We start from the raw sequence: 10,082 nt of genomic DNA, 5'->3' as shown, positions 1-10,082 counted from the left end.
GCTCCAGGGCTCAAGTTCATAAGCAACGTGCTATGCTGAAAAATCAGATTATCCTCTCTGTACTTCAAGCATTTTCCTCTTCATTACAAATTGTTGTGCCACAGTATTTTAAAGGATCCTTCCATATTCATAAAACTGTATGTCACGTTGCCTCACTGTTTTACCTACTTCACTCATGGTTTTCAGACTAAGATATAAAATAGTGACTTGAAGGAACCAGGAACTGATGGCTCTGGGACATCACATTGCATATCCTTCATAATGTTCCTACTTCCTACTTTCAGGTGCAACTATGACACAACTGTGCATGAGAAAACTTTTTTCCCTCCCACAACAGTACAATGTTGGCTAGTCCTGTCTATCCAGGTTCCCCTAATATCTTTAAGAATGAGCAAACTGTGATTTTGTAGATCAGAATTCTTCAAAGAAAACAGAGTACTTCTTTAAACCACTACATTATAGGGGCACCTGTGTGGCTCACTTGGTTAAGCATCTGACTTTGGCTCAGGTCATGATCTCATGGTTCATGGATTTGAGCCCCGTGTTGGATTCTGTGCTGACAGCTCAGAGCCTGGGGCCTGCTTCAGATCCTGTGTCCCTTCCTCTCTCTCTGCCCCTCCCCTGTTCACACACGCTCTCTTTCTCTCAATCTCTCTCTCTCTCTCAAAAATAAATAAACATTAATTTTTTTTAAAAAAGAAATGAAACCAATTTTATTTTATATCAGTTTAAATGTTACTTTTTTATTTCTAAAAATAAGTTTTACATGGTTTAATCTAATATTTAACACAATTGTTAAAATTATTTGTTTATTTTTTATTTTAAAAAGAGTATGACTGGGGGAGAGGGGTAGAGAGAGAGAGAGAGAGAGAAGGAGAATCTTAAGCAGGTTCCATGCTCATTGGAGCTCGATGTAGGGGCTCAATCCTATGACCCTGGGATCATGACCTGCACCCCAGCACTAACACACAATTTTGATTAGGCCTGTAAGTCTGGACAAAATCTTAGGATGAGGCAAAAGCAAATCAAGTGTTATTTGGATTTAAATGTTATAATTTTTGTCAACAAAGCTTTAAGAGAGCACAATATAGATTCTTTCATTTCACTTTCGATATATGTAGTACCTTTACAAATAGGGTCATTTTGCTAAATATTGAAGGGAATACTAAGGGCATCCTTTTAAATTTTTTTTTAAGTTTATTTATTTTGAGAGACAGAGCAGAGGAGGAGCAGAGAGAGAGAGGGAAAGAGAGAATACCAGGCAGGCTCCATGCTGTCAGCACAGAGCCCGATGTGGGGCTTGAATGTACGAACCATGAGATCATGACCTGAGCTGAAACCAAGAGTCGGACGCTTAACCAACTGAGCCACCCAAGTGCCCCCTAAGGGCATCTCTTAATCTATCATATTCAAATCATTCTTTTGACACATATAACCTGTCATAATTTTTTTTTTACTTTTCTTCAAACATTTGCTAACCTAACCTGCCAAATCCTTATTTGTCAAAACCTTGTGTGTGATTTGAGCAGTTCTCCATTACTTTCAATGACTTTAAAATCCTGCAATATTTACATTTAATTGGCACTGGGAAGTGAATCAAAGAAGGGAAAGAAGCCAAAAAGTGAGTAATGCTGTGGGTAGCTGGGATTCAGTCGGGCTGGGGATTCTTTGAAAAACCGAATAGTACCCCCTCAGAACTATCAGATCGAAAAGCATGGAGGTTATGAAATTTACTCACCTGAAGGTCACTGCTGGGGTATTGACTCCCAGGCACTTCTGGCCTCCCTGTTTCCTGTATAAGCACATCCCTACATCCAGAGAATATATTCAGTTAGATGCAGAAAGTTGTCTGCCTATACTGGAACTATCTGCAGAGGCCCTATGGGGTGAACTTAGGGGAAATGCAAGAGGCACCAACATGCCTCCTACATTCAGTTGGGTCACTTAGAGAAAGTGATGTCAGATATCTCCATTAAAAAGGTATCTTTACCCCTTTGTAATTTACAATTTCAAAAGTGCTTTTTGAGATCAAATAATTATCATATTCCCCAAACATACTTTTTACTCAATGATTTTACTATGACTCTTTAACATAAGGGATCAAACCCTATTTCTGATCACTGAGCTCCAAAAAAGCTATAATCTGGGCCCCTGAACTCTGAGTCAGCCATAGTATTTCCTCTTGGCTCTCCTTTTAGATCTTCAGGTACAAAAGAACTCATCCTTAGGGGGTTGTAGTATTATAAAAGCTGACGCAAGGTACTCGGAACTGCCTCCAGAATTCCTGCAAATGTTTCTCTTCCATCATCCTGTCTTTCCCCTAGGCTGGATACTACTGCCTCTGCCAAAATAGGGGAAGAGTAGGCTTTAAACTTAGAGGCTAAGCAGTGAGATGTGCCCTGTCATATCCACGAACACCAAATGACTCCTAGGAGCTTCATTTTCCAGTTTGGAGAAGCTGATGGAAGACTCCTCCATGACAGTCAGCACTTGTACTTCTGGAGATTTCCACCACGGTGGACCTGATGGATTCCCTAGAGCTGCAGGACTCAAGCTTTCACATTTTGCTGATTTTCCAGGGTTCTTTTTTCTAGGCCCTTCAGGAATAGCTTTAACTGGATGCCCTGAGGCCAAGATTGCTCAGTGGTACTCATTCGGCAGGGATCTATGTCCGTGGTCTGCAGACGAAACCACAGCTCCCAGCCTAAAGGAGTTCCAATTTCCATTGAGTATCTTCTGTTGTATCTTGACATTAGATACAGTGGTTCTGGAAACAGAGAACCAGATTCTCACAGAAAATAAAAGGGATGAAGGGTATTCCAGAAGCTATATTGAGTTGTTCTCTAAAGATCTCAGGCTCCCAACTTTGTCTATAAATAAAAATAAGTTTTTATAAAAAATATTTAGAATCACTCAAATATATTAACCTCAGGGCCTAGAGGGCAAGTTATGAACTCTACCAGAACCAGAGTTCTTAAGGGTGCCCAAATACCTCAGGGCACATGGAAGAATATGGAGGACAAGATCTAGGTTGCACGTATGATTGCTTACAAATTTGGAGAAAGTGGGAAAGGCTACCAAACCTCAATATTAATGCAAGTTCCTGCACTGCTGTGCTTGAGACTTTCCTTGAACTAAAATTCCCCTGACTTCCAAAAAACCATTTTGTATGAAATCCAGAACTTATTGTCAAAGACCCAGGAACAGGCAGGGAGAGGTTTGAATTGGCCTAGGTGAACACAGCTCATTCTCTGGAAAGTAAGCTGCTCTTTTCTGTAATCATTTTATTTAAGATATCTATTTCTTAAACAATATATTGTTTCTTTTTGAAGAAAAGAAATTAATAGCAAACATAAACCCACTTGTGTTCGAAAAGGGCAACTGTGTAACTTTTGGCTGAAGGCTCTTGGGAGAAGATAAGTGGAATAGTCCCATGGCCTCTCAGTTCTTAGGAGCTGGCAGAGGAGCACTCTGCAGAAGTGCTGAGGGTCCTCAGCTGATTGAAAGAGTGGACAACAGAAGGGAGAGCAGGAACATCATCAGCACATGGGTAAGCCAGACCAGGTATAGATACAAATTTCACTCGGGCATACTATCCTCAAGTTAAAGGATAGTATGTTTGTATCAGGGCTCTTTGTGATCACTGCCCTTGATGTATATTTGTGTCTCAAGTCATACTGCTCCAGGGGACTATTGCTCTACACCTGGTGAACAGGTGTTATTTTGGAACACACTTTTCCTCCTTTCTGGGAATTCCCCTCACTTTTATTCTGTGTTCTATCTCCTGTTTCCTGAATCTTAATTCTTCCTCTTCAAGGAGGAAGAATTCTCTCATTTTGGTGGAGTGCATTCTCCAGGAAGGTGATATTTTGAGAAGTTACTCATAGAAAATGTCATGTATCATGGAAATAATTTCCTTCAAAATTATTTCCTTCCTTTTAAAGGCATTGCTCCAGTTTTTCTCTAATTTAGCTATTAGAAATTTAAAGCCAATATGATTCCCTATAGTTTCTATGTGACCTGTTCCATTTTTCCTCTGAAAGCTTGTAGAATATCCTCTTTCAATCAGGGGTTTTAAAACTCTATTTGGAATAACTTTTCTATCTGGATAGTCATGCTCTTCCGTTTCATGAAATTTTCTTGCATTGTTATTTTTTCTTCCATCTTGTCTGTTCTTTCTTTCCAGAAATTTCTATCAGTTGGTGTTGACTTCTTAGACTGACTAGTTTTCTAATTTTCCTTAGTTTTTGCTCACTTAAAAAAATCTTATTCTTTTTGCTCTAGTCTCTAAGTGATTCCTTGACTTCATTTTCCAAATCTTATACTGAGTTTTTCATTTATGCTATCTTATTTTTAATTTCTAAGAGTTTTGTTGTTGTTCACTGAACGCTTTTTTTTTTTTAATTTTTTTTAACGTTTATTTATTTTTGAGACAGAGAGAGACAGAGCATGAACGGGGGAGGGTCAGAGAGAGAGGGAGACACAGAATCGGAAACAGGCTCCAGGCTCCGAGCGGTCAGCCCAGAGCCCGACGCGGGGCTCGAACTCACGGACCGCGAGATCGTGACCTGAGCTGAAGTCGGACGCTTAACCGACTGAGCCACCCAGGCGCCCCCTGAACGCTTTTTAAAAATGTATAATTCTTGTCTTCCTTCATGAACACAAAATCTTCTCATCTTCCTGAGGAATGCATGATATATATATTTTTAAAGTTTTCTTCTTTCCAAATTGGTTTCCTCTGAATTGATCTTCATTTAGATAGAGATAGAGGCTAAAACAAAACTCTCTATCTTTCATGTAAGACGTGTTCCTCAGATGTGTGAGGGCCCTCACCTATCTGCTCATGATTATGAAGGAAGGGAAGAGCTAATTGGAAGTTGAGTGTGTGCTTATTGACTCTGAACTTCATTGTTGGGTAAACTGGGTGAGCCATTTATTGAAGCATTGCAAATGCCACTATATTATTTCATATAGCTGTGGTGACAAATAACTCCAAACATAGTAACATAAAACAACAGAAGTTTATTATCATACAGGTCTGGGGAATGACAGTCCAAAATCAGTTTCACTGTTATAAAATCAAGAGGTTAGCAGGCCCAAGTTCCTTCTGGAGGTCTAGGTGAGAATCCATTTCCTTGACCTTTCCAGCTTCTGCAGGCTACCTGTATTCCTTGATTGACCCCCTCCTGGCAGCTTCTCTCCTCTCCGATCCCTGTTTCTGTGTTTGTATCTTCTTTCTCTGAAAGTGATACTTGTCTCCCTCTTACAATGACCTTTGTGATTATGTTGAGTTTACCTGGGTAATCCAGGATAATCTCCCCTTTTTAAAATCCTTAATTTAATGACATCTGCAAAGTCCATTTCTGGGTAACATATTCACAGTCCCCTGGGATTTGGACATGGACACTCTGGGGGGTTATTATTCAGTCTACCACAGTTAGTATCTAAGTTTTCCTCTTGCACTGGCCAGACTCTCTACAAGAGGCTCCAACTTGGAAGGGAAAGTTCTGGCTAATAGTTATTCTGAGATCTGAGTGGATTAAAAGGGCTTTGGGGCAGGTGTGTCTCAGTATCCCTCATTCAGGATGTAACAGTCACTTAATCTCTCTAGTTTGGGTGTAATATCCATCTCTTTGGTGAACTCGGAGACCCTCTATTTTACCCTTTCCAGAGGATAAACTTTCAAGTGTCTGCCATTTTCCAGTGACATAGAGAGGGATACAGGGACTCAACCAATCCTTCTCGTTGGTCTTCCTTTACTCCCAGTTCCATATGTATCTGGTGCTATCCATCTGGGAGTCTTTTGAAGATTCTGACATGTAAATTATGCTGGCTCTCAGCTTACCACCCCTACTCCTAAAGCTTGGGATTTTCATGTTTTTTTAAGGTGGTTTTGTCAGTTATGTTTTATCAGTATGCTTTGTAGCTTCTGTAATTTTATTGCTGTTGTCTCCCCTAATCTCTGAATATTTGTTGGTTTATGTCTTTAAAAAAACCTTTATTATAAATTTAGTGTGATTTCAGGCAGGAGTGAAATCAGATTCTGTGTGTGTGTGTGTGTGTGTGTGTGTGTGTGTGTGCATGTGTGTGTTTTCATATTAATGCATAAAAAAACATTTGATTTGAACTGGTTTTGTTCCTTGGGTCAGACATGGGCTGGCTCTGGCCAGGGTAGCCAGGCACCACATCTAGTAAAAGGATTTTAGTAGCCAGGTTTGTGTGTCCTGCCCTATCTGCCCAATTACACACACTCAACCTTGACTTCTTACCTTGGTTTCCTACAGGTATCCCAGTTCCTCTGGGACTGGAATCTTGTCCCTAATTCCCAGCTTCATCTCACAAAGCAGGAAGCAGAACTAGCAGGAGTCATTCTAAATATAAATAGTTGTAGTTTTCATAATTGTACCCTTTCCTTGTAGCTTTTTTTTTAAGTAGGCTTTATGCCCAGCATGGAACCCAACGTGGGGCTTGAACTCACAACCCTGAGATCAAGACTTGAGCTGAAATAAAGACCTGAGCTGAGATAAAGAGTAGATGTTTAACCTACTGAGACACCCAGACACCCCCTCCTTGTACCTTTTCAGTGGGATGGAAGTATATACACCAGAGATTAGGGTTTTAGGAATCAGATTCTGATGGCTATTATGTTTATACTCTCCAAACATGCGTCAAAACGACAAAAATGAAGTGCTTGCCTCTCTTGCACTTTCTCTAGCCTAGCAATGCCTGCCTCTTACCTTTGCCTACTTTACCTTTCCCTCCCCAGACTTCTGACCCTATTCTCTCCCTAGAACCTTAGGACCTTTCTTCACTCCCTTCCCATTCTGTTGTATCTGTGGTATTTCCAGGTCCTAGCCATTGCAAATCTGCTCCAACTACACTGTGTTCTGAGTCACCCTGGTTCTAAGAGCTTTATACGTACCAACTCAAAATGTACACAACTCTGTTCTTATTCCTACTTTACAAATTCAGAAACAGAGGCACAAATGCCTTAAATAAACCTGACCAGGATCACACAGCTAATAAGGCAGATATAATAATGCCCAGATTTGAATCTGAGCATTCTGACTCCAGAGTACATCTTTAAACCACTACATTATAGTGGCACCTGGTTGGCTCAGTTGGTTAAGCGTCTGACTTTGGCTCAGGTCATGATCTCGCAGTTCATGAGTTTGAGCCCAGTGCTGGTCTCTGTGCTGACAGCTTGGAGCCTGGAGGCTGCTTCAGATTCTGTGTCTCCCTATCTCCGTCTGCCCCTTGCCCCACTCACACTCTGTCTCTCAAAAATGAATAAACATTAAAAAAAATTTTTTTAAGCCACTACGTTATAGACTACTTATAAATTGTATCCATGTGCCAAACACTGTTTTCTGAGATATGTGTGTATTTATATATTTACTTATTATATATCTATATAATATATAATACAATTATTATATATAATAATATAATATATAATATATAGATAATATATTAATAATATTCAACATAATAATATATAATCATATAATAAATATAATATATAATTATAATATACTAATGTATTAATATATAATTAATTACAAAATTATAATATATGATAAATAATATATAATAAATAGATTCTATATTTATATTGTATATAATATGTAAATAAGATTATACAAATTAGTATACATACATACACCCATTTAATCTTCATAGATACTATAGATCAAGCAAATAGCCGAAAAGAAACCAAGGATCTGAACGACAAAATTAACAACTTCTCCTAATGGACACTATTGAATCTTGAACCCAATATTTGGATAAACATATACTTTTAAAGTACATAAAGGAATCTACTCCTGAAATCATTGTTGCACCATACACTAACTAATTTGGATGTAAATTTTAAAAAATAAAAAATAAAATTAAAAAAAGTAAATAAAATATTTACAAATAGTAACCATAAAACATGTTTTAAAAATGTTCAAAGTATCAGAATCATATATACCACATTGTATAATCACGATATAACTAAGATGGAAATCAATTAAAAAAAAAAGCCCAAACTCACATAATTGGAAATTTTAAAAGCACATTTAAAAACACATAGACAGGGAAAGATCATAAAGAAAAGTAGAAAATATTTATAACTAAGTAATAATGAAAATACAACATTTCAAAACTTGGAAGATGCAACCAAAGTGGTACTTACAGAAAAAGTACGAAGTCTTAGATGCTTATTTTAAGAAGAGAAAAAGAAAGATTGAAAATTGATAAGCTAGGCATTGAATTTAAGAAGTTAGAAAAATTACATTGAGATTGAAGCAAAGGAAATAAGAGAGAAATTGCAAATATAAAAGCATAAATGTATAAAGCAGAATTCATCCCTAATTAAAATTAGCTAGCAATAGTCAGTCTCTCTGAGAATTAGAAAATGAAAAGAGTAAAAAAAAAAAAAAAAGGCTATCACACACATGCCTTCATGTTTAGGGTTTCTCTATTCTCAGCTCCTTAAACAGATTTTACAGATAGGATGAGAGGATACTTTCTTTTCAAATGAGATTTTTTTTCTCATTATTTAAGAAATACATTTTCAAATGAAAATTTCAAATAAAAAAAACCATAAGTCATAATCCCATCATTAGGGGATAATTCTTAACTGTTAACATTTAGGTATTGTTCCTGTCTTTTTTGGTCTGTATCTGAAATTTTATACATGTCTGCATGTAATCAGTGGTTATTTAAAAATTTGAGCTCAAACTTCCCACATAGATTTGTATCCAGCTTTTTTCTTTGAAAGTACGTCATTAGCAAATGCTCTTTAAAAACAAAATTGGGGGAGGCACCTGGGTGGCTCAGTTGGTTGAGCATCCGACTTTGTCTCAGGCCAAGATCTCACAGTTTGTGAGTTCAAGCCCCACATCGCCTCATTGCTGTCAGAGCAGAGCCTGCTTCAGATCCTCTGTCCCCCTCTCTCTGCCCCTCCCCTGCTTGTGCTCTCTCAAATATAAATAAAACATTAAAAAAATAAATAAAAACAAAATTTTGGATGGCTGTGTTAATAATTTAATAATACATACACTGTACTGCATTTGGCTGCACCCCTGTTCTTAAACAATGTTTCCAGTTCTGTGGTGGAGTCGTTCAGCTGACGTCTGTCTACTCATGGTCCACTCAAGGTATGATGCTGTATTGAATCTGAATAAGACTGAGACAGTCTGAACGTGTCTGACAAACTGGTGGGGTTGACATTCCATAAGTCTGTTTACAAGAGGACTGAGGAGTCATTGGGAGACCTAAGAAAAGAGCGTGCTGGATATGACAAGTTTATGGGCTTGGTGGAGTAATCAGATACTCTCAGTATTTTGGCATCCTTTCTCATCCTTTAATTATTTTCCTGAAAGCAGTGACTGGGTTGCTTCATTCTTGGCTTCCTAGTTGAGATTCTCAAGCAAGAATGACCACCAATCTCATTTGGATAGTGTTTCACTCGTGGCTCAGTCAAAGCTAGTACGGTAACAACAGGCTGCCCACGGCTTGGGTGCCCATCCCAATTCCTTCTGCTGGGTCCAGGGCATGGAGGTCATCTGATATACAACATGGCTTTCTTTCAGGATGCTTACTTACATCAGCAAAGGCTGTGGACAGGGTGGCTGCCCTCAAAGGAGGATGTAGGCACCAAAGAGAGAAGCATTTTCCCCTTTGCTCCAGGCTACTGCCCAGCTTTGGCACAGAGCAAGTGTTGACAGAGTATTATTGACAGTGTTCATGGAGGAGAGCAATGGGCAAGTGGCAGAAGTGTTATGGCCTGGTGGGCCTATGTTGGAGACAGGTGTTCAGCAGAGCAACGATGAAGGGCAGAAGGGCCTGACATGAATATCCAATACTGAGTGTCTACTATGCCCACTTTATGCTATGTCCTATGGATGATGGGAAATATAAAACATGGCTGCTGTTCTCCAAGAAGTCATGGTAAGTATAGGTAGAAAGTTTCTAAATGTTTTACTTAATTTTTTTTCTATAAATGCAAGTAATGGTAACTGCCCAAAGTATAGCTATCAACTGATCAATGGTCACTTTCTTTAACCCACTGAGCATATCCTCAACTGATCATT

Source organism: Prionailurus bengalensis, chromosome C2 (genome assembly GCF_016509475.1).
Source record: "Prionailurus bengalensis isolate Pbe53 chromosome C2, Fcat_Pben_1.1_paternal_pri, whole genome shotgun sequence".
NCBI classification, from domain to species: Eukaryota; Metazoa; Chordata; class Mammalia; order Carnivora; family Felidae; genus Prionailurus; species Prionailurus bengalensis.
The sequence above is the reverse complement of the archived record's forward strand: the minus strand, read 5'-3'. Positions refer to the sequence as shown.